Source organism: Mycetomoellerius zeteki, unplaced genomic scaffold (genome assembly GCF_001594055.1).
Source record: "Mycetomoellerius zeteki isolate Tzet28-1 unplaced genomic scaffold, Tzet1.0 scaffold120, whole genome shotgun sequence".
In the NCBI taxonomy this organism is placed as follows: domain Eukaryota; kingdom Metazoa; phylum Arthropoda; class Insecta; order Hymenoptera; family Formicidae; genus Mycetomoellerius; species Mycetomoellerius zeteki.
In genome coordinates this window covers 708,112-728,954 of record NW_017256127.1, presented here as the reverse complement: position 1 = coordinate 728,954, position 20,843 = coordinate 708,112, and the positions used below count along the sequence as shown (strand labels likewise).

General features: G+C 31.4%; 1 protein-coding gene across 1 annotated transcript in view; it reads right to left on the bottom strand.

Moving 5' to 3' along the window:
• Positions 1-20,843, bottom strand: part of LOC108731160 (uncharacterized) — a 294,726-nt gene that overhangs the window by 199,898 nt on the left and 73,985 nt on the right. The gene's annotated exons all lie outside the window — the stretch shown is intronic.

Below are 20,843 nucleotides of genomic sequence, written 5' to 3'. Positions count from 1 at the left end.
CTGTCTTTGTGCTACATTACGCAAGCATAGACGTATCTATATATATTTTGGTTATTTAGATATTTGCATTTGACCAACTTGCCCCTATGCTCAAATAGTCCCGCTCTACCCTACTTTATTATGCAGAAAATGTCCCACAAAATAACGCCGCAACTTGTGCATAACGCGTTGACAAAAATATGATTACAGGTATGAGTCATTTATTTAAATCAGGTTGGGCGCATCCTATTCGAAGTATATTGTATGGCTAACTGCTAAACTGATCATACTTGTATACTCGAAACAAGTTGCAGTAGGCATATATCTATGTATATGTCTACATACACAATATTTTATTTATGCCTTAAAAAGATACTTTAGCTGGCATGAACATATTTTAATTTATAAAATCAGCAATTATTTCGAGGACTTAATATAGCTATACCATCATACTCATGCAATTTATAATGTGTTTCATCTGACCATATCTATTTAGAAATAATCGTATAGTTGAATTTCACATATCGACTGATGAATGTATTTATTGAGATCGCTGTTATATGCAAAAAATATAGTTATATTATGAATTAACCTTTAACTATATTCGTATGGTTATGAATCCCTTATGATTTCTCTCCGTGTGCATATTGTGCCAATGCGGAATATATTTTAAAACAATGAAATGTTTATTTTAAGAAATTATTTTTAATCTTTTAGTTCCATTCTTTGATATTTTATAAAGTGATTATACACATATAATAACTTATAATTATTCTAATACATTAATTAGTCTAATATATTTTTAAAAAATCTATTACTTCAAATTTAAAGCAGATAATCTACACTAACGGATATAACGATGCGCCTCCAATGTTTCTCCTCCAGACTTCGTTCTCTTCTCCTATTTTATTCCTTCGTTTCTGGTTCTTCATGGCACTCACAAATACTCACTCGCGAAAACACCGTTAATTATGAACACGGCCCTTCGTACGGTACTCTCAGCGTTAATCACGATACGCACTTTGTTCTATTGCGATGGCAGAGAGCAGAGTAAAAATCGTCGTGTAAATTACATTCGAGTTGATATCCGAGACAGATATCTTTCGCCAATTAGTGTTACGAATGAATTTCAAACGACGGAGAATTTTAATAAATCATCGATGTACAAATACCAAATTTATGCTAAAGGATTAATACATTTATATTAAAATATGATGAGTTTATAATTATGACTGTATTTATTAATTAAATGTGTTTTGCAACATCGTTTGCCTTGAGTTGATACACATTGTATCTCCGTCATTCTATTAATAATGCGTTTAAAATATTTGAAAATGTTTCGATAGTTTGATATAAACTGTTTGATAATATATTATAAAAATTCAATAGTACGTGTGTAATTGGGAGAACATTTATAGATAAATCCCGTGAAATACACATATTAATAAACGAACACTTTTCATGCTTTATCGTTACAAGTGTAACGATCTATGTAGGTTCGTGCTTTCTATTAAAAAATAATACACAAATTACAGTTTAATTGGCGAAAAATTGAAAACATTGCGGGATAGAATCGACTCTAAATATCGTTAAAGAAATAAGTCCATATTGCAATAGAATAATCACGAGAATCATTTATATATAGAATAAAAGCAGGGAATGTGGAATAAGCTGCTAATATGGAATAGTGGCCTATTTTCTAAACGAAGCATTGCAATTTAGTGGCAATCACTGGAATTTGTTGCAATTGCTATCAAACATGTCATAACAAGCAATGAGCTCAGTCCAACAAAACTGGATAAAACGTTTCATCACAATAAACATTTATTTATTTTCGTTGCGTCACAGGAGATTCGGCAACTTTTTCTAAAAAGTGTTCTCACAAACTGAAGGTAAGTTTGTTAATGCTTATATTACATAGACGTTTTTAATAATGCTGCATGAACAATATTATGCAGATAAATTGCGATTTCTAACTTGTTTATTGCTATGGAAAAACTTTGTCATATGACGACATGCAGGTAATGCAGAATATCTCGAGGTTGGAGAACATGGAATAGGCTCTATGTTATCAACTTATTCGTAATCAGATAGGTTAGATTATAGGATGTATTCCACACATTACCAGCTTATTTGCGATTATAGGTTATAGGTTATATTCCATATTACCAGCTTATTTGCCAGCTTACGTCCAATGATGCTATTATATTTTCTGTGTTATTGTACAATAAAAATATGAACTATTTTTAACTATTTTTCTTGATCAGTTTACATAAATAAACAAATTTGGACTTCATTTATTATGTTATTTATTACTATTGTCTAAATTTCACCGGTATTCCATATTACATCCCATTTTTAGACTTTTTAGACCCCCATTTTCATACTTTTTACTTTTTTTGTTAATATTGACATTGAACTTAAAATTTGATGATTTTTATTTATTGGATAATGTAGCTAACATATTTCTCAAGAGTTCTGTATAAATTTAAAGTCTTCATATGCATTTATGTATATCGGAACATGTTAATTTAAAAAATTAATATCGTTATTCCATATTCCCTCTCCTTTTATTTTATATATTACTTTCAATCTTGAATTTTTCTTCCGCTTCTAATTCAAAGTAAATAATTAAGTTGCACAAGATATATTATATATCTCTTTGAAATAGATGTCTTGAGTTGTTAATCACGCAGGAGTTAATCAATCGTAAGTACGCGCGACATTGATAATCGCTCGATCGTGCCTAGAGAATATCATATTCGGTGTCTCTTGATATCTACTGTGACCACGTTCCGAGAGAGAATAACGCTACGGACATACGCAGCGGCACGCGCCATTATCTGCTCGCTCGAATTCGCTATGCGAATGAGAACACGGCACGTGGTGATCTTGCGTATGATAGTACGTGGTGTACATTATTAAAACAAACATCAAAGCCGTACTAGTCAACCAACCGTCGAAATATTTGCATATTACAAAATAATTGTCCGTTGAATATCTCTAGCCTTGTATTAATCTCGATGAATGCGCTATATTATCGTACATTTTCGTTTTATAGATTGTCATCAGAGTTGCTGAAAATCGTCATTAATTCTGTTCTGACTGGAAACGTTTTGTCGAAGTCTAATATACATCGTTATTTAAATTCTAAGCATGTTTTTATTGACTACGTTTTTTAAAAAATATAATATAATATATTATTAAATATAATAACTATTTAAATAAAAATTATGTAATTTTTTTTATCTATTATATTATATCTATTATTTCTTAATATATACATTCTAAAAAAATAAAATTAATTGATCTTAATAAATTATAAATATAAAAATTTTCTCCAAAAATATCATTAATTGATCTAATTTTTTTAATTGTATCTACTATATGTTGCAAAAGTATTATGTAATGATTATGAAATATATTTTGTATATCTCTTTACCATTCACTGTTAAATCTATAGTGTCAAATTTAATTTAACGTGAGTCGCCACTGCTCCTACTAAATATATCATTATTTTTTACCAAAATGATAGTTAAATTTGACACTATATAGTATCAAATTGACACTGTATAGTGTCAAATATAACCATTGTTTTAGTATAAAATAACGATATAATTGAATAGGAGCAGTGGCGACTCACGATAAGTTAAATTTGATACTATAGATTTAACAGTATTGAGTCTCGATCTAATTAAAGTATAAAAAGAGAATAAAAAGTATGCAATCTGTTACATTTGCTTATGATCAGTAAAACGTGAAAGTGATATTATACGATATACGGATTAAACAACTCTAATCCAAAGAAGCAGTGACCTCGCAACGTAAGCTTAATTACACTTAATCAGCCGAAATGATGGAATAACGAGTTCATTCGGGGTTCATTCTGCGGCTAAATGCGGTCGCAGTACGCGGTTTTTCATCCTCGAACGGCGACGCCATAATTCAATGTAATTGCCGGAGCTAGTATTCAAGGCACTTCCTTCCTGAATGCTGCGCGAAATAACCGTAAGAAAAATTTATTTGAGTGCAGTAAAGTCGATCTCACGAGTCGCTTCCACAAAAATAAAACTCATCCGACTAAATCAAAGACAAGTATTTCGAAAATATCTTGCTCTTTGAACCCTTTGTCCTTTAATACAATTTTATGAAGTATTTTGTAAAATAAAGCATTATTCATCTTCAAGATGTGTCTCATGATGGCTTTATCTAAAAATACATTATTTATTTTTCTTCAACCTAATGTAGGTACTTATTGTAATTTTAAAATATAGTTCAAGATTTTCATAAATAAAAATAGAAAAATTTTGAAATTGGATTTCATTATAAAACTGTTCTAATTAATCAGTGCAATTTTTATGTATCACTCTATGCATTTACACAATTCATACATCATTACATTTAATTAATTAAAACTTATTAATTAATAAATAAAATTAATTAATTACTTTGTGTAAGTATATAGAAGCAAAATCACATTCTCTGAATCTTCCTTCCAACTCGTGTTAAATCTTAAAGAGTCCTAAGATGTTAAACAGAAGTTCTGATCACGACACGCGAGTGGTAAGATCAGTTCTTAAGTATCCTTAAGAACCACCGGTACGCGATATGAAATCGAGCGAGCTTAATAACGGGTGACATGACTCGGTCGGTTTACCTGGAAAAAAAAAAGACCGGGATCCGGGAACTGCCGCTCCCATGAGCGACCACGTCGTCGTTGTCGGAAATCCGAGCAATTAGACGTGCCACGGTGCAAACGTCAGTTACGAAGCTCCGTTCGCGTTGAATCGAGGATACGCGTAAGAGCGGGAAATGTTTTAAAGCGAGCTTTATTGAAATCTGGGTTAACACTCGACTAGCTCGACTGTCGGTCGAGTTGTGCAGTCGTTTCGAACCACCGTCGCTGCGCTATCATCAGTTCCCGCTACCTCCCTGATTTCTGAGGGAATAAAAGCCGATGGGGGGGGGCTCGACAAATGCCCCACTCGCGCAAGAATGGCGTAATTACCAATGTTGGCAATTAAGCAGCTCACTTTAGGTTTCGCGCCTTCGTCGTCAATTAAGCGATTCAGCGGGCCACGACCTCATTCGGCGAGAAATACTTCGTAAGAACACGTTATCGATATATATCGAACTTCTTTAATACTGATTTCTTACGAGATTTCAAAGGTTGAGACGAATTGAGATTTTTCAAGGATTCTTACGTTTACAAAATCGTGCGAATGATGAGATTAAATAAATTTAAATGGAAATTATTGTGATGAAGCAAAAATGATCATGAATTATATTGCTTTTTAATAGGCATGTAACATATAGGTATGCATATAAAATCAATTTCAATCAATCAATTTTGTATTCAACTTTTAATTTAAATAAAATTGCACAAACGACGATTATTATTCAATTCAATCTCTTAAAAATGTTCGCATTTTGTTAATAAAATTTTAATACTAAAATATATTTTATATATATAAAATACTTTCGCATTCTAATGGTATATCACATAAAATTTTGTATAAAAACATGTCAAAGCATTCAATTATATGTTAATTCATGTATGTGTATAAATTATTTTTAGTACATCATTTTTACTTTTTTTCGGATTTTTGCACGATATAAAAATGTACATCCATGGAAAATTTGTGTTAAATTTAACACATGTCCAAAACAGTCCACTCAAACTTTTGGGTTAATTTAACGCAAGATGAATAAGAGTTTTTTAAAAGACAAATATTATTTAAAAATATTATTTAAGAAGATGAACACAAAAAAGGTAATACTGACAGTTTGTAAATAAACCGTGGAAGCATATTTTTTTCAGTAAAATTAACATTTATGATAGGATAAAGTCGCCTATTATTATATAGGAATGAGTATCTCATATTACGACTTCCATGCCTTGCAGTTTCACAATCACCAAATCTAATCTTTACAGTTAAACAAATCATTATATCACGTGTTTTCTATGAATATGATCTTACTCTATCATTGCATACAGACTTTATTATCCAATATTTATTTTTATATAATAACACAAGATTTAAAGACTAATCTCAATAAAATTTGGCAACATTCAATTTCACAAATCTTTTTTTGCAACTACACGCATGATCTAATAATGAATTTTTTACTAAACAGGTTTCACATTAAGAGTAAAAAGTTCATGATAGAACCAAACACATGCGGTTATTAGTTTAGCAGAAACCCCGCTATCTCATATTAGGAACCTATCCTATAATAAGCGACTTTACTCTATGTTAAATCCATTCATCTTAAAATTTACGTTTTAAAACACATTATTTTTATATTATTTATTTACTCATAAATTGTGTTATTTTGGTACTAAGAAATATTGAATATCAATTTAACACAATTATTTAAATAACATAATGTTAAATTATGTTAAATATGTATAATCACATGTTAAATTAGCACTCGAATATGTTAAAAAATTCAACACAAAAGTATAACAATTGGACTTGAGTGGATCATTTCAATAAATACAAAATGTTTTTTACTGTGCAAAAATCATATTGTATTTTTTGAAAATGTGATGTATTATATATAATATGATATTTAAAAAATTTAAATATCATATTATACACATCGCTTTTTTAGTTTTATTATTCTATTGATTAAAATATAATTATGAAATAACATTTATTTGTATAGGTACATGGCATAATTTGGTTAGCTAAATGGTACAAAAAACATAGGATATATTATAAAAATGACGACAAAACTGTCTAAAGCTCTTGAGCTCTTCCATAGGTTGCCAAAGTTTTCACGAAAATCCCAACAATACCGTCTCGGGTCACGAACCAGGGCCGCTTCATCAGTCCGGGGAAGTCGATTAATTCAATTAATTCAATCTGGTAATTGCTTCCCATCGATCTTGGCCCTACGAAGCCGGGTTACCTGGTAGTATATATCTGTATATACCACCCGTCCACTTTTTCTCGATTTTCTCACCCATCCTTTCCTTTCCATCTTTAGCCAAGTGACAGTCGCTTAAGGCTTTACGGCACTAGATTCAAGAAACGCGCAAGAAAAGGAATAAATCCGATTTTCTTCTTATTCTGCGTCACGTTCGTTCGTGAAGAGTTTAATCAAAATACAATACGATTTTTAAAAAGCCGGGATTAATTCCAATCAAATTTAAATCGCGGTAACGTAATAAGAGAATAATTGAACTTTTTCTTTCAGACAACAACTTAAGTTATTTATAAATGACCTTCGGTAACAATTAATATTTTTGTACCTAAAATAAATTTTATTTTATCTTTTAAAGATTACACGACTTAATTGTATTAGAGTTGACTTAATTGAATAAAAATTTAAATCAATAATACAAATATTTAAAAAGGTTATTAAAACATTAAATTTTTCTGAAATAAATTAAAGAACTTGTTTGGCACAAGTTTTCCCTCACAGTAAAAAATTATGGATTCCCAAATAATAGCGAAAAATCATAATATGTATAATATGTATAACAGCATTGTTATTTTTAATATTTTACCTAATATAATCTAAAACGGTCTACTATGATGTAGCAGAATATTACATCTATTGTCGAATTTTTCACACAAGTAGACGACACGTAATTTTGCAGTCAGATTTTTATGTAGAATGTACTGTGTTTTTATTGCGTTAACTTGTAAATAGCTCGGGAGACATTCATCGAATTATTATGGTGCAACGCTGCGAGCTTCTAATTGTTCATAACGGATCTTGTTTTGCAAACTGCATTGCTATCGCTGAAACGAGGAAACTTCGGCGAAAACGCGGAGTCAATACGAGCGAACGATGCGCGACCCTCGATTTCCTATTTATGTGAGCTAATTTACTCGAAGTATTATTTTACGCACGCGCAAAACTTGTCCTGGCAGTTGTCGTACGAAGGATTCGCGAAGTTGGCAAATATCGAAAGCTACTCTTTTTTTAAGACTGCCATCCTTCGCAGGCGTCGTTCTGCACAGATGTCGTTTTGCGAGATACCGTTCTTCGCAGATAAGCAAAACCATTTCGTTTTTTTATTGAACATATCATAATATAACAAAGTTTATGTTGTTAAAAGGAACAGCACGAACATATGCGTTAAATTAACTTTAGTGATCATACATGCGCTTTGTCGATCAACAGTCGATCACAGAATGACAATTAGAAAGTTGTTGGAACTGAATGGCTATTATTTTGTAACGAATGGATAGAATGAATTAAACACTATTCTACAAAAGAAATCAGTTTTATTAGTAGGGGAGACCGGGACTACAATTAACACTTTTTGAAAAAGCAGCTGTAATTTCGAATTCAGATATTATTTGGATATATTACTTTTTGTAAGTGGTAGTATGATCATTTAGTTAATACGTAAGCAAGGATTTTTTTTAAATCAGTGATAGGTTTTCGACAAGACACTATTTCTGAAAAGAATGTCATGTTAATTTTTGCCCCGCATTTGAGGCAAGAATAAACAACCCAGGGGTAGCTATATTAACATACGAGACATATATATTAACATTACTAGTTTTTATTTTATAGGATTTTTTATTTATTTGAGATTAATTAAATGATATGATTATATACAAAACAATTATTTGCTTATAACAATAACAAAAAAGATTATGGCACATTGATTATTCATTAAATATAGCTAGTAACATTATATTGTTATTTAAGAACATAATCACAGCATATAGTTATTATTATATTAATCAGTCTTTGATTTAATAAACTGATTTATCAACAAAAATATCGCATAAACCTCTTTAAAAAGCAAAAAACATTAACAACTATATACGTGAAAAACTTTTTTACGAAAATGCCAAGATAGTTTTTAACATTGATTATGCAATCGATCAAATTATTGGTTTTCTTGAAACATAATTATTTTTAGTATTTAATAGTAAAGTTCATAAACATATACACTTTCATAAAGTCATATTAGACCCAATTTGTGTTATTAGTTCGTAATACATACTGTTAATTCATAATGTTAAATTAAATTACATCCAATTTAAGTTATTTTTAATTATTTCTATAAGGTCGTCAGTGTACTTTTACTCAATATAGTTAATTTAATTAAAATAGAGTTAAACAATTTAACTCAAGAAAATGTGATTAAATTTGACTCAAATTTAATTTATTATTTACTAGTTGCATACATTAATATGGATTAATTAATACGGATTAATGTTTATTTTGAAACTAATCACAGAAATAGATTGATTTACATTATGACGCACATGGAAGTTAAAAATAACAAAATGTTATTTAACTCAGGGAACTAAGTTACCATTGCTTCTTTGATATCTAATAGTGTATATTCTTTTTGCATTACTAATAAAAATGACTGATTTCTTCTGCAGAACAGTATTTAATTTCTTTTTATCCATTTATTATAAAATAACAGACATTAAGTTTTATCAACTTCCCACAAATGTCATGTATGCTCTCAGTAAAGTAATACAGTAACTATTTATTTAAAGTATCTTTTCAAGCATCTGCTATAACAAATAAAAATATTCTTATAGTAGGTATATGATTTATTTTATAATTGTATTCATATATTCGCTAACTCTTTTCTTACTTCTTCGGTTCGGTATTGACATAACACATGATAATATATGAACATATCTAAAGTTTAACAATTTTCGAGCATCTCTTGTACAAATAAACCAAATATCACCCATCTCATGAAAAATTCTTTAAAAGTAAAAAAAAACGTATTTTTCTTATTTTTTAGTATCGCACGCTGGCACCTGATTTTTTTGGAATTGCGGCATCGCCGCCATCGTCGTATAGTTATGAAGTTCGCGCTCTGAAACGTCGAATGCAAGCGACGGCACGAGAGTTCCTCAGATTATGCTAATAGGACTCTCTCGTCGTGCTCGATAACTAACTGGATCAAAGTTTTCAATTAATAACTTGTCACCGGCGGCGATACCTTACCTTACTCCGAAACTTCGCGCATTACTCCGCGCGTCAAATCGGCCCTCGTTACAGTATTTTCGACAGGAAGGTTCTCGTAGGTAGATCACGCTGCTAATTGGCAGTTCCACCGATCTCGCCATCGCCCGTTCATAAGTTCGTGTTGATATTAGTTATTACCCGCTTATACTGATTATGCCGAATACTTGCAAAACTATCATATCTATAAGTCAAATATGTGCAAAAACGATAATTTATCATCGTCATTGTGTTATTTATGGTCACGTTAATTTACTTAATATCTAAATATTATTAACGTCATAATTATCCGTGTTGTGGGAGCGTTTTAAATGTTAATCATGATCAAATTTTATATTCGATAGTAATTTATGATTATTTTTTTTATTTTAGCAGATTTTTTCCAATTGTTAAAATATTTTTTTCTTTTATCACAAGTCTTAATTTTAAAGAACGCGCTTTTTCATTCAAAATATTTTCTAGTTTTTTATAACAACAGAAAATTGATCCATTTTTTCACAGCCATAATAAAAAAAGATTAAGTTTCACGCACAATAAAAAATATCTTCACATTTCGAGAAATTTTAAAAAATCTGATTCGATTATTCGAATTCGATCTCTGTGCATTTTTATTAGGAGGAAAGCCAGCGTTCAACTACCTAATGCGATCTCTCGATTTTTCTTCAATAATTTAATATTGAGCTGCTTACAAATGTATTTCGAGCATGCATTCCACGCGCGTAACCAACATTCTTAAGATACTGATTACGAAATCGTTTGCTAAAAATTGCAATACAGGATCGGGCAGCAGCGTTGTACATTCGACACACGTAATCAACGGCGGATGTTAGGTGCACGGCAAACATAGAACGCGATTCGTTCCAGAATGGAAATCTGAAAAAAATAATCTACAAAAAGAGAATGGTGCGCAGCAGAAAATAGCATTGCGACCTACGAAATAATAATCTGTTGCCACAAGCCGCGGTGAAAATAGTACAAAAAGATGTGATCAAAATATCATTTCTCGCGAAGCGGTGGTGTGCGATTCCAGCACTCGAAGACGGACTCGAGGACATCTTCTTCGAAGTGTTTGCAGAAGCATTGAGAATCCCCGCGAGATGCTGTAGATCTTTAACAATGGTATGGAGTTTGGAGAATCATTTATATCTACTAACACTCGACTGTCGCGCAATTGTAAATTTGAATTGTCCCGTAACTCGGTTGACAGCACTCAACGTCGTAAAGCTCTGTGTAAGATTTGTAAAAAAAAACTCTCGACTCGTGAACATTTCGATTCATAAACTTTTGATCAGTAACTTTTTTTATCCGTTAACTTCTATATAGATATACAATCTATGTTTTCTAAAGCAATTTAAGAATAATTTTAAAATTTCTCGAGAACTTTAAATTTTGCTGTATCGTTATATGAATTCCAAAATTATAATTTCATTTTCGGTTTTGTGCAAAGAATCGAATGAAATAATTGAGATCTACGAATAAATCGGAGAACGCGATGAATTTTCATTAATAGAGGAGAAGGTGATATTATGGCATCCCAGTTACATTTTACACAATAACTTTGTTAATAATCAATATTTAAGTTTAAAACTTGACAATTACATTCGTTAAAATGTTATTGAATCGATTCTGGACTCAAAGTTACGAAATATTTATTACTTAGGATATTATTAATAAAAATGTGGCGACATTGCAAAATATATGCAAATGAATGTACATACAATACATTCACATAACTTCTGCATATAAGCTGCTCTAAAAATCTCATTACTAAAAATAGTACACGTAATATAAACTATAGATTAACAGTAAAGTTACAATCGATTATCAAATGATTATTTTGATATAAAAACTTCAAAAAAGAGGTCGTGAGTAATCAATATCCATAGAAGGCCACATTAGCAAAATGCTATGTTATTGTTTAAATTTGCATAACTCAAAATATATACAGTCAAATAAAATGTTAAATAGCAAATAACACACTCAAAAATACATATATTCGTGTGATAATATGCTCAAGTTTAAGAAAAATGAGGAAGTAGGTGTAATTAAATGCTAAAGTGTGTACCTCCGAAACGTTTCGAAATACTTTTTAGTAAAAATGCGTTATAATAAGTGCTGGCTATTGAGCATTGATAATATTAGCATCATGGTGTAACGGCGAGCTACTGAACTAATAATTCCCTAAGTAATCATTAGGATTCGCTATATAATAGCGGAGATATTAAGGGAAGCCACAATATATAAACTGGCCATAATACCACCTTCTCCTCTATAATTAATCGTGATGGATGAAAGGATGACAGAAATACTCATTATTTCAAAATAATTATACGCAGGAAGTGTTAATATTTTATTAGGAAACTAATACGCTGTCCCATTTATTCAACGATTTTAATGACCATCTTGGATCATACATTATAATTAATCTTTCACTAGGCATAGAGTTTGATAAATTGAGCGCGATATACTAGAAAATCTGTTTGAATGTGTTAACGAGAGGACGTTTTGATTTCACTGTCGATGGGAAAGGGTAAAAAATTTAAAAAAACTTTCTTCTAGCGAGAATACCGTGCGAGCGAGCATATCGCATGATTCCATGCATAATTATTGCACGGTTTTTACAGCGAAATTTGATTTCTTTGTGAATACTTTTTACTTTCTGCTCGAACACGCACGGTACGGTATTGGCAGTGATCATTGTTCAACATAGAGATTTGATTTCGATATTTGAACAATGCACATATCTACGTGTGTATGAAAACGTTTAATTCAACGTTTTATAAATAATTATTATACATAAGATTTCATTGTAATATTATGCATAATGTTATACTTATTTTTATATAACTGTAGAGTATCTACATAAAAATTTTCGAATCGCTATAATACCTATTTGCTAAGTATTTAATAGTACCTCTTACTATTTTTTCAAACCTTATTAGTATCTATTATTTAAGGGGATCCTAAAGCTGTCTGTAGTACCGACTAAATCGTAATTTTTGTATAACAAAAACTTTTTTCCTCTTTCACAGATTCGAAAATCTTTTTCCAGGATTAAAGTATACACTTGATACGCGTTTGAAGTGGAATTTATGCCGAAAATGACAAAAAATTTCGAAATTGAAATCTTAAGAAAAATTTTTTATTTCTCGGCATAAATTCCACTTCAAACGCGTATCAAGTGTATACTTTAATCCTGGAAAAAGATTTTCGAATCTGTGAAAGAGAAAAAAGTATTTATTATACAAAAATTATGATTTAGTCGGTAATATAGACGGCTTTAGGATCCCCTTAAGATCATACAATTCAACACAAGGAATAAGTTTCAATTTACACACCGTTTGTGATTTACATTCAACGATATTGTCTGTAAAGATCGAGAAAGACAGGGTTTAAGGCGATTCGCGATAATTAAACGGCTCTAGGCTCCGTGCCGTTGGCGAAGACGAAGCAAGTAGCTGGAGACGTGGCAATGTAATCCACGAAAATCCGATTTTCCTCGGTAAGAAGAATGATTTACATAAACCTTTTACCGGAAACGGAGAAACGGAGTTACAGCAAGTTAAGGGAGCGCAAACGAGAAGTTCACGCCGCGTCGCCGCGCTGCCATGGGAGGCGAAAGTTGTTATACGAAAATATGGGGAGAAGGAAGGGAGAGATACGTAACGTCGGGTTGTCGTTGTTGGGTGGCGCATTCGGAAAATAAAAGCGTGGCCGCAAGTGCGACGGACGCCGGGGGAAATTTCATTTTGGACCGACGCTCGCGAATATAAACGGATTAATACGAGACAAGTGCTTTTATTACTCGGACGCCGGTTTCGTCGAGCGGGCGACCCTCGCCCCTATGCGAACGCGATTAATTTCTCTTATTGTTCTTCTTGATTACGCCACCACGACGAAGGAGTAAATGTTACATTTGCGAAACAACTTGGATTTGCGACAATGGCAACAATACGCGTAATCGATGTGGTATTACGCGACGATTTTGATGGCGTATATTTGAATTGTATATTCATTATACTTGTGACGTGAACTCATTTGTTACTTTTTATATTTAAGAGATGATACTATATTTATTATTACATAAAATATTAGTTTCATAAAATTTTATAAAACTGAAACTTTAGGAATTTAGGTAATGGATTTATGTGCTAATATATTGCTGTTGTATATTTTATTAAATTACATTCATTATCATAATTATTATAATTATTATTCCGTTAATCTCATGCTTTATATGTTTCAATTTAGATATTCCATTCATTTTCGTATTCATTTCCCGATGTTTGTAAGATAAACAATGCATTAGCATCGCTTTTATATCTCTTAGTTAAAACGCTTAGTTATATATATTCGTTATGTTTTTTTATAGCTTTCGCGCTTTCGATTTTGCCTGAAATTTTTCTTAATCCAACGCACATCGTGAGATTCTTACAATAAAGATTACTATCCACATCCACCTATTAACCAATTCATAAAAGTCGCATTTACATTTTTTACGAAAAATTGAAAAAAAAAGGAGAAGAATGAAAACCGCTGCGGCGAACCCGATGCAGGTATATCTTCTGTATAGAAAGCCATAAAAGCCCGATGTCTTCGCCAGTAGAGTTCGTGACACAAGCAAACCGCACGTCAAGCACGAACTTTATTTGCGTATACAGTGCGCACTTTCGCACGACGATGAAGAGAACGAACACGTGGTTTACAGCAAACTCTTCTCTCTTTCTGTCTTTATCTGTCTCTCTCTCTCTCTCTCCCTCTTGATGATAAAACGTACGGGACGTATGGGAATCGGATAAGACTCTTCACTCAGAAATAAGATGGCAACGATGAAAGGCAAAAAAAGCATTTGATTCCACCTACGTGTATATCGACTGGGAAGAAGCAAACTCTCGAACTGGAAGTCTTTCGTACTTACTCCTGCACAGAAGCAAAAATCATTTCCTGGAGTCGCTCGAGGAAAGGATACCATCTTTGCCAATATATTGAGTATATTCAAACATCTGAACGCATACGTTTTTTCTAAAAAATTACACAATGAATATAACAATTTATTATTCAGCCTTCATCTCTATTTTATTTTTTTTTTACCTCTTCACTAGTTATACCATACATTTACTGGCTCTATACACTGTCGCTGTAAATCCCACTCAGAGAGACCGACTGTGAATTAACTCTTTTGGACGTGAGAGAGAATCACGCGAGTTCCATTCAAAACGGCCGCGCTATTCTCGATTTCGCTGGTTTGAAAATTTTTTCCATTTTTTACATCGTTAGAAAGTACATTATTCCGCGCGCCACTGGATGCGCGCGTGCGTTTGACGCATAGATAAACGGGTATCAGAGGCGGTCGGTGAAACGCCGTTAATCCTTTGTTTCTCTTTTTTCTTCACCCTTCTTTTAGTTCTCTCTCTCTCTCTCTCTCTCTCTCTCTCTCTTTCTCTCTCTCCCTTTCTCTCTCTCCTCTTTCTCTTTCCTTTTTGTTCTTTGCAGGTCGATGAAGCGTCGACGAAACACGACGGAGGCGGCGCGGATTATTTTTCCCAATCGGAATCGCGAACTTCGAGAGATCGGACTGCCGGGGCTAAAATCGAATTATCGAAACGAAAATACATTCGTAACCGAGAAATCGCCGCGCACCATCGTCCGCCGGCAGTTCGTCGTCCCTCGACGCACATAACTCGCGTCGTCGCGGCGCGAATGGGATCGTTGCTCATGGAGCGGCCATCTACCCCTGACCGGGGGCTCGTAACTTTTTTTAAAACCCCCGTCACTGCCACTGTCGCTGATGGCGACGGTACCCATTCGCTGAATGTATGAGATACACAGAGTCAGAGAAGTATAAGATTCAGGAAAGAATTTATTTACCTCAACATCCGCGCCATTTGGACGCCATGGTACCATCGGGCTAACTTTATATAGGTATGTAAGTAGCTAAATGCGTGCAACTTGAAGCGCGCAACTTGAAACGTGCAACTTGAAACGCACAACTTCGAGGTAAAACCTGGAATAATTCCAGACATTTAGACGCATCCCAATGTCACTTTCGCAGAAAGAATGGACATTGTAGAATATTTTTTTGATTTGCTGCATAATAAAAAATATTTCGCTTTGTGTTGGAAACGGTTCAAGTTTTCAAGTTCTAGTTAAACTTTTGTATTGAATTTTTTAACGTATTCGGATGTTAATTTAACATAATAAGATTATGTTATTTAAGTTTGTGTTAAATTGATATTCAACATCTTTTAGTGTCAAAATAACGCAGTTTATGAGTAAGTAAACAAATAACATAAAAATAATATGTTTGAAAATGTTCTAAGATAAATAAAATATGTGTTAATTTAACATAAATGTTAATTTTACTGGAAAAAATGTTTTCATGGTTTTTTTATAAGTATTATCATTTTTTTTAGTATTTGTTTAAATAATAATATTTGTGTTATCTTCTAACATATTTATCTGTTAAATTGACACATAAATTTGAGTAAACTATTTGGGACATACAAAATGTGTTAAATTTAACACAAATCTTTCAACGGTGTAAGTTCTGACAGCTATGCACCTGCGCATTTATAAAAGATCAACCATACATTTGCAGAAGGGTCATGCCGTTTTAATGTGATGTGTAATATATAAATATGAAAAAATATATTTAATTATTATTAAAGATAACTTTTAAAGTTTACTGTTGAAACTATAGGTTTCCGTGAAACTAAAACTTGTGGAATCCGATGTTTCACGTGCAATGACCTAATACGTACTCAAACTAAAGGGGTATTATATGACAACTTTAATAAATAAGGTATTTAGTAGTTAGACTATACTGAGTACTATATATGGCATGTTGGTTAATACGAGAATATAGAATGTACATGTATACTTAGGGAAAGCAATACAGGTTTACATATAACGCCAGAGTTAAGCTTTGGGTACGCCTGGAATTCTATAGTGTACGATGTGCAGCTACACTGTGAATGTAACCACGAAAGTGCAGCATTTTTGTCATTTACTTCTTCATGAACGATAAAGTGAACTCTCTAGTGAAATATAGTAAGATACATGATAAAATTTCATAGCCTTGGAGAATTTCTTGACTTCTACGTAACATTCGAAAGGATGAACTTTCTGTATCCCCGTTCTGGAAGCCCGTATCCACGCAAACTTTCAACTATTTTTACTTAAATCTAATTTGAAAAGTCTTTTATAAATCTAATTTGAAAGTGCATTAGGACTTTTCGTCCTCTCAGGTTAAAGTGATATCTAAGCGTGCGACGTACGATGTGTTGCTTTAATTCATTCTTAAAAATATCTTACCAATAAATTTTTTAATATTCATACTTTTTTATCCGTCAAGCTTTATCCGTTTAAATATCACAATAATGTTTGAATAGAAATATCGTCTGTTTTTCTCGATTATCGATTTGTTTCAATTTATTCTGTTCAGGGAAATGAATTCTCATAAACTTTACAGAATCTCTCGTACATGCATTTAATAATATACGTTTAAAAAATTTACTAAATCTTAATATACACATTTCTTTTGAATAGTATTAAGTAAATATTTACTTGCAGTAAATAAATATTTACGCAATAAAAAATATTTAAATTAATAGTTTTTGTATCAAATAAATATATGTTTATATTTAGTCAATATTTACTTAGGACTATTCAAACAAAAATTTATTAAATTTGGTTTATTTTAGTATACATGGTATATACCTAAGTAAGAAAACGGCTTAAAAATTAAATCTCTTATTTCTTTCAAAGGCGCGTAAAAAGTATTGAGAAACAAACAATGTAAACACAACAATTATTATTCAAGTTAAAAAGTTAATATATGTAGATATGTCATATTTAAAATTTCACAGAAAATTAAAATTTTATTAATTTATTATTATTCATATTTTTCCTTTATATTTTTAGCATTTTTCTATATTTACAGAAAATTAATCCGATCTATATATGAAATAGGTAATTTCTCTAAAGATATTTAACAGCGCAAGTATAGACGTAAAGTTTTCCGAGAACTGCTTTTCTGATAGTTACACACACGAATGGTTTCCATTATTCCACTAGAGTAAAATCGTGTCTACGAATCGCATTGTTCCCATCGGCGTTCTACATTTATCGAAATGGGCATTGCGGCATAAATTGCGCATAACGTACCAAAGAACTTTTGTTTCAATAATAAAGTACAATTATTAATAAAATTTATAAATAAATATTTTATTTTTCAAATATCGCAATGTTAATTCACTTTTTTTGTTTAACGGTAGTTCTTTAGTAAAGTCCCGAAAATTTGGGGCCTCATCAGAGCCCACCCAAAATTACAAATATCTGCATAATTTGGATAAAATATTAAAACTACGTGTACATCTTACAATCAATGGAACATACGATAGTAAATCAAGAGCATCTTCATCGAACGAAAGCAAGACATTATGTTTACTTTTTGAGATTAAATTTATATGAAGTTAAAGTTTATGCACGTAAATATCCTTCCAGAATAGCCGTTGACCTATTACTTTTTCGTGACCCTTAAAAAGTAATTTTTTAAACTATTATAATCTCGTTTTTGAGAAAAGTCTGTGGTAAGATTTGTGTGCAGTCAAAGAAGCGTTTGAAAATCTTATCTGTCACTTAAGTTATACGTTACATTTTCAACATTTTTTTTCTCTCTTATTCCATCGTTAACCTACCGTAGAATTTTGCACACGTCAATTTCGGTATTTCAACTTCATAAAAGAATTTGACATTTCTATAGTAACTCAATTTACTAAAGAACCACCTTAAACAATTTAGACATTCTCTTTTCTGTCTTACTAAATAATAATAAAATTCATATTTAATATTTTTTTAATAGCGTATGTATAATATCCTTCATAAATATAACAATTATATAGATATTGCTGCTTAGATAGTAGCAAATGATATATGATCATAATTCTTAGAAAGTATTAAAGTATATATATAAAAGAACTTTTTTCTCTTAAAGCTCTTCGTTAACGGCAGATTGTCTTTTCTGAAATCGAAACGACAGATCTTGTGCAAGATAAGATAAAGTGGAGACAATTAATTTCTTCCAATTGAGGTAAAGAAGACGGTCCTCGTTATAGTACACGATATCTTCTAATTAGTCTAAACGATCCTACGCTCGGATCAGCATCGAGCAGGAGAATATACTTCGCTACGAAGTATCGAATCCGATTTTGAAATACATTTAACAAGCATCATAACTCAGGGCATATCGGAGCTGCCTGGAAATGCATAAGAAGACTCTCAAATGCAATTATAGAAGCATGTCAATTCAGCATAACAATATCGATACGCACAAATAAATGCATATCTGATTTATTTAATACAAATTTGAAATGTCTTCTATTATATATAAAACATTATCAATTTTTATTTCTAATTAAAATTAGCAACTTTATGTGTGTGTGTGTGTATCATATTATATTTTAAAATATATTTCAAAAACATATTTTTGAAAAAAATAGGAAAATATGTGTCTTTGATATTACAAAGAACTTGATATTCAAATTTAAAAATATAATATAACTTTTTTTAATGAAGAGAGATCATTACAAGTGTTCAAAAGTGGATTAGTGTACAGCCAAACGATTTTTTTCTCGAGGAACATGTTATGTCGAAACAATTGTTTCGACATAACAATGGCACTAGTGTATTAAAAGAAGACTATGTTGAAAATATGATTAATATGACTAATATTGCTGTTTCTTTAATTCTTTGTATAATTATTATTAAATTATAATTCAAATTTGAATATTCCTCGTATACATATATATAATATAAAGCTTATTTAAATAATAAAATAATAATCGCGCGCGTGTTGTCTGATTTTTTACACAGATTGCAACTTTCATAAATATAAATATTTTACTGTACCGTGTTTCTCTCTCTTCTTGAATATTTTATATATAACGTACAGTGTGCGGTCAAGAGTTAAATATGAAAATACTAACTCTAAGTTTTACGCATGTATGTTTGATGTTGTCCCGTGTATACACAACTTTAGTGCTTTTCTTACACACAAGTCATAAATAAGCTCTTGGAGTTTTTTAAACACAATTTATTAAATCCCGTGCGGATTTTTTTCCTTACAAATGTTAAAGTCTTACAAATTCTATATATGTAATAAAAAGAACGCATAAATAAATATGTATGCTATGTAATCTTTTCCTTTACATACCTTCACATAGAAATAATAGAATATGTAAAAACTGAATAAAAAAAAAACTTTAGACGGACAATGTAATAAACTCTCTAAATCTGAATCAGTGGATATAAGTCACTAATTACCCAGTGGCATACTTGGCACTGATAATCAGTGAAGTTCAACTAAAAAAGAAAGAATATTTGAGTCTTATTTGACTAAAATACTGATATTTGCACGTTAATTTCAATCTTCCAATACCATATTCATTGAATTTAACAACTAAAACAAGATTAGTTAGATCACATAATAAAGATTAGCTAGGTTAGGAATCTCACATTTAATTCACTAATTATCAGTGGCATACTTGGCACTGAGATCAGTGATTATTCACTGATTCAGATTTAGAGAAAATCTTTTTATAATAAATATAATAAATCTTTTAACCTTTTAAATGATTAAAATTTAAAATTCACCAATTGCCACACATCATATAGGTATCTTAAACTACATTACCGTTAAAATCACGATCCCATTGACCTGCAGGGATTTCTTACGTGAAACCCAGTAGTTTTACTACATTTTAGTTTCAAGTGAGAGTTTATTTGGTTTAATTTTAGAATGTCCGCCATTTTAACAGTTGAACGAATCCTGCAGGATGTTTCTTTGCGCTTCACTAAGCGCCTTAAAACAACGTAATTCGCGTTAGCGCAAATTA